This window comes from Hemitrygon akajei, chromosome 1 (assembly GCF_048418815.1).
Source record: "Hemitrygon akajei chromosome 1, sHemAka1.3, whole genome shotgun sequence".
NCBI lineage: Eukaryota > Metazoa > Chordata > Chondrichthyes > Myliobatiformes > Dasyatidae > Hemitrygon > Hemitrygon akajei.
Window position 1 is genome coordinate 112,066,981 of NC_133124.1, and position 6,000 is coordinate 112,072,980.

General features: G+C 45.8%; 1 protein-coding gene across 1 annotated transcript in view; it reads right to left on the reverse strand.

Annotated features, from left to right (window-relative positions):
• LOC140729863 (angiopoietin-1-like) overlaps positions 1-2,334 on the reverse strand; it is a 187,088-nt gene extending 184,754 nt beyond the window's left edge. The window contains exon 1 of the mRNA XM_073050076.1: positions 2,234-2,334. The gene's annotated coding sequence lies outside the window, so the exon portion shown is untranslated. The remainder of the gene's footprint in view (positions 1-2,233) is intronic.
• Between the last annotated feature and the right edge of the window lie 3,666 nt (positions 2,335-6,000).

Below are 6,000 nucleotides of genomic sequence, written 5' to 3' on the forward strand. Positions count from 1 at the left end.
TACACAACCTCCTTAAACTCCTAATGGAAAATAGCTGCTGTGGTGCCTTCAAGGCAGAGTAATGCATTGGGATCTCACACACCCAGTCTGGAGAGTCTTGCTTTAATGTCTTACCGTCAACTAAACCTATCTCTGGTTAAACCTCAGAATGTGAGCTTGGAAGGAAAGCTTCACCTGCTCCTGTTGAGTCACTGCTGCACTACTCTGTGTGAGGCCTACCACCCCTACCTGCACCTGAGGCAGCAGTTAGTGCAGTTTCACCAGATCTACACAAAGCATGTGAATGCCCCACCTGGATTGGAAATCCAGGGCTCCACCTCGATTCCGTGACCTGACTGCCCCCAAATCCATCAATCCTGCTTCTCAGCCGTTCAACCGGCCTCTCGTCTCAACAGGTCTATGAGGAGAAAGGGCTACGTCTATGTGGGGAAGTGCCTGTCTGACCTCTGCCCCCACCCCACCAGACAGAACAATTCCCCTCCACCCCGTCGACAACTTTAAATCTGAAGTGGTTGGACTAGATCAATCCTTCCCCTCCGCCGGGGGGAAATTCAGTCCACTCTCCGCAATCTGGTGTCACCAGTTAACCCTTTACTTGCTGCACGCTGGCGGAGACTATTACTAAAGCAAAGTGGCACTGGAAAGAGAGAGAGAGTCGCTCTGCCACAGACCCTGGTGAGAAAGGACAGGCACTCGCGAAGTGACTAATTAATACATGTGAGGTAGCATCCAACTCATTGATGTGTGGGCAGTTATTTTGGACTGACTCCAAACAATAGCGGATGAGAGGGAAAACACAGCTAGAGTCATAGAATACGACACAGAAACAGGCCCTTTGGCCCACAGAGTCCATACTGGTTATCAACCATCAACTGCATCCTTTATTTCCCCACATTCCCCTTAACTCACACCAGATTCTACCTCTCATCTATATACTAGGGGCCATTGCAATTCACAGTGGCCAGTTAACCTACCATACAAATGAATGCTTCATTAGGAATGAATTTTGTTACGTGTAGGGGACCCTCTGAGACGTGGGAGGAGGCTGGAGCCCCTGGTGAAACCCACACCGGGTGCTCCGAACGGGAAGAGTGTGCCACATAGACAGCAGCAGAGGTCAGGACTGAACCTGGAGCCTTAGCACTGAGAGGCAGACACTCTGTGGGCTGTGCCACCTATTCCTGTTTTATCAGTTATTAGAGCAACATCACTGCAATTAGCAAAGTGAGAAAAACTCAATTGTGCATCTGCAGCAGATGGAAAGGGTGGAGAAAGGCAGGGAGCAATTTTAGTAAAGGGTTAAAGTCAAAGAGTATAAAGTTCAAGGTAATATTTATTATCAGAGTACATACATGTCACTACATACAATTCTGAGAAACTTTCTGTGGGCATACTTAGCAAATCTATAGAACAGTAACTGTAAACTGTAAATGTCAGGAACTATGAACCGTAAATAAACTGTGTGCTGGGAATATTAGCCATACAAAACAGAAACAGGCCCTTTGGCCCATCTAATATGTGCCGCACCATTAATTTACCCAGTCCTGTCGACTAGGCAGATCAATGTGCATGTTCTATATGTTGTGTATCAAGTTCTGTGATGTTGTCCCTACCACTTCTTAAACGAAGTTCCTCACGGAAAATGAAGTGAATTGAATGGAGCTTTGAGCATTCCCGTGCACGGGGAAGGTGCTGTGGAGATGCAGCGTCAATGAATTGACCAAGATACTTGCACACATGGAAGCTTGCAATGGCTGAACAGAGAGAATCTCTGCCCTGGGCACTCTGCATATCCGACGGCATTCTTGGACCGTGGTGTCACTTTAACATTAGAGATGGGAAATCAGTACATTCAACTGACATGACACCATCCCACTGCCACTGAAGCGTGACGGCTTTGTCCTGGACAATGCTTGGTTTGGCAATCAGTCAAAGGGCAAGGTGCAGCCGGCAGGGCGGCTGGACATGAAGCTGGCAGCAGACTGCTGAGAGGTGTTGATCCCTTCACTGCCTTATCACATTCCCTGCTGGCTGAGGGGCTCTCTAGGCGTTAACAACTTCAGCAGTTAAAAATAAGACAGAGGTGTTGGTTAAAGTGGCTTCCTGAGAAAGTGTTTGAGCGACAGCCTATGGCTCACGCTAGTCTCAACACCTCACAAATCTCACACATAAAGTGGGAATTATTCCTCCACATCTATTTATTAAGTCAAGGCAAAAGTCTTGATTGACTTACAAAATCCAAGCAGCCCGCTTTCTGACTTAATCCTTCATCAGAATGTACTTCATTGCTGTGTAAGGGAGCTGCAACATGTCAGGTCTTCTGTTGGGAATGCTACAGGCACTGTGGCAATAATCTCCTAACACTTCTTCCTCCAGGCTAAATTGAGGGACTGACTTGCTACCTAAAATGGTCAGACTGTGGACTCAGAATCAAAACACAAAAATACAACTGCAGATGCTGTGGATCAAAGAATACGTACACGACGCTGCCTGATCTGCTGAGCTCTTCCTGCGTTGTGTACGAATTCTATGGACTCAGAATCAGGTCCTGCAATACTTTGGTCTCCGCTAAAGCGAGCAGGTCTGAAACATAAAACAGCGCAGCCCAGAAACGGACTCTGCAGCCTACAAGATCTGCACCGGGCATGAAACTGGATTAAACTAATTCTCTTCCTCCTGCTCATGATCCATATCCCTCCATTCCCTGCATTTTCATGTGTCTAACAGCCTTGAAATGCCACTGTTGTATCTACTTCCACCACTACTCCTGGCAGCTACTACTCTCTGCGTAAAGGACTTGTCTCACACAAGTCCTTTAAACCTTTCCCCTTTTCACAGTAAATGCATATCTACTAGTATTTGACATTTTTTACCCTGGGATTACCCTCTGACTATCTATCTATGCCCCTCAGAACTTTCTAACCTTCCATCAGGTCTCCCGTCAGTCTCCGATCTATTGAGATAACAACCCATTTCACCTCACCTCTCGTTGTACCTCATACCATCTGATCCAAGCAACGTCATCATGAACCTCTTCTGCACCCTTTCCAAATCTTCCACATCCTTCCTATAATGGGATGACCAGAAACGTACACAGTGTACCATGTACTGCCTCTGACACACTGCCTTCTGCTCACACTTCACACAGTGCAATTGGTGGAAAACAAGGACCAGACCATCAACAGGGCTCAGTGTGGTGTCTTTCCCTACCCAGCTATTACCAGGTTCGGATATGACACAAGTGCAGAGTGAGAGACACTGAAGCAGGTCAATAGTTCACAAACTTTAATGTGAACAGTGTTAAACATAGAAAACCTACAGCACAATTCAGGCCCTTCAGCCCACAAAGCTGTGCCGAATATGTCCTTACCTTAGAAATTACCTAGAGTTACCCATAACCCTCTATTTTTCTGAGCTCTATGTACCTATCCAGGAATCTCTTAAAAGACCCTATTGTATCTGCCTCCACCACCGTCACCAGCAGCCTATTTCACACACTCACCACTCTCTGCGTAAAAAACTTACCCCTGACATCTCCTTTGTACCTACTTCCAAGCACCTTAAAACTGTGCCCTCTCGTGCTAGCCATATCAGCCCTGGGGAAAAGCCTCTGACTATCCATACGATCAATGCCTCTCATCACCTTATACACCTCTATCAGGTCACCTCTCATCACCTTGTACACCTCTATCAGGTCACCTCTCATCACCTTATACACCTCTATCAGGTCACCTCTCATCACCTTGTACACCTCTATCAGGTCACCTCTCATCACCTTATACACCTCTATCAGGTCACCTCTCATCCTCCAGTGCTCCAAAGAAAATAGGCCAAGTTCATTCAACCTGTTCTCATAAGGCATCCTCCCCAATCCAGGGAACATCCTTGTAAATCTCCTCTGCACCCTTTCTATGGTTTCCACATCTTTCCTGTAGTGAGGCGATCAGAACTGAGCACAGTACTCCAAGTGGGGACTGACCAGGGTCCTATATAGCAGCAACATTACCTTTCAGCTCCTAAACTCAATCCCACAATTAATGAAGGCCAATGCACAGTATGTTTTCTTAACCACAGAGTCAACCTGCGCAGCAGCTTTGAGGGTCCTATGGACTTGGACCCCAAGATCCCTCCGATCCTCCACACTGCCAAGAGTCTTACCATTAATACTATATTTTGTCATCATATTTGACCTACCAAAATGAACCACCTCACACATATCTGGGTTGAACTCCATCTGCCACTTCTTAGCCCAGTTTTGCATCCTATCAATGTCCCGCTGTAACCTCTGACAGCCCTACACACTATCCACAACACCTCCAGCCTTTGTGCCATCAGCATATTTACTAACACATCCCTCCACTTCCTCATCCAGGTCATTTATAAAAATCACGAAGAGCAGGGGTCCCAGAACACACCCCTGAGGCACACCACTGGTGACCGACCTCCATGCAGAATATGACCCATCAACAAACACTCTTTGCCTTCTGTGAACAAGCCAGTTCTGGATCCACAAAGCAATGTCTCCTTGGATTCCGTGCCTCCTTACTTTTTCAATAAGCCTTGCATGGGGTACCTTGTCAAATGCCTTGCTGAAATTCATATACACTACATTTACCTCTCTACCTTCATCAATGTGTTTAGTCACATCCTCATAAAATTCAATCAGGCTCGTAAGGCACGACCTGCCTTTGACAAAGCCATGCTAACTATTCCTAATCATATTATGCCTCTCCAAATGTTCATAAATCCTGCCTCTCAGGATCTTCTCCATCAAGTTACCAACCACTGAAGTAAAACTCACTGGTCTATAATTTCCTGGGCTATCTCTACTCCCTTTCTTGAAAAAGGGAACAACATCTGCAACCCTCCAATCCTCCGGAACCTCTCCCGTCCCCTTTGTTGATGCAAAGATCATTGCCAGAGGCTCAGCAATCTCCTCCCTTGCCTCCCAGTGTAGACTGGGGTACATCTCGTCTGGTCCCGGTGACTTATCCAACTTGATGCTTTCCAAAAGCTCCAGCACATCCTCTTTCTTAATATCTACATGCTTAAACTTTTCAGCCTGCTGTAAGTCATCCCTACAATAACCAAGATCCTTTTCCGTAGTTAATACTGAAGCAAAGTACTCATTAAGTACCTCTGCTCTCTCCTCTGCTTCCATACACACTTTTCCGCTGTCACATTTGATTGGTCCTATTCTCTCACGTCTTATCCTCTTGCTCTTCACATACTTGTAGAATGCCTTGGGGTTTTCCTTAATCCTGTCCACCAAGGCCTTCTCATGGCACCTTCTGGCTCTCCTAATTTCATTCTTAAGCTCCTTCCTGCTAGCCTTATAATCTGCTAGATCTCTATCGTTACCTAGTTTTTTGAACCTTTTGTAAGCTCTTCTTTTCTTCTTGACAAGATTTACAGCAGCCTTTGTACGCCACGGTTCCTGTACCCTACCATCTTTCCCTGTCTCATTGGAACATACCTATGCAGAAATCCATGGTAAATTAAACAATAAACGCTAGGCCATTAACAAAAACTCTCAAATTGCGGCTGAGAAGAAAGTCTAAACATTACATGAATATCGCTAGTCTTCAGAGTCAGTTGACTCGAAAGTCCAATTTCTCAGGGAAGCCCGAAAGCAAACAGGCAGCGAAGCATTGCTGTGCTCTGTCCAAGTCTCGACAAGCACAATGACAAGTATGGAGTTAAATACTATCACAATTAAATAATATTTAGCTGACACATGCAAATTCACAAGCCCATTTGCCATATCTACTGCGCTGCCGAATCCGTGGTTGTGACAGCAGCTCCCAACCCAAGGATCATCCTGGAAATCCTCCATCCACTGTGGACAACTGCTACAGAAAAACCACAAGAATATTAAAAATAACTTTGTGCTGTTTAATCATTTCCTCTGACCATCCGGTCTAGACAATTTTTGAAGGCTGTGGATCAATTTGTTTGGACAAGTCAGACAGTGAGATAAGAGGGGTCATGTGATGCAAC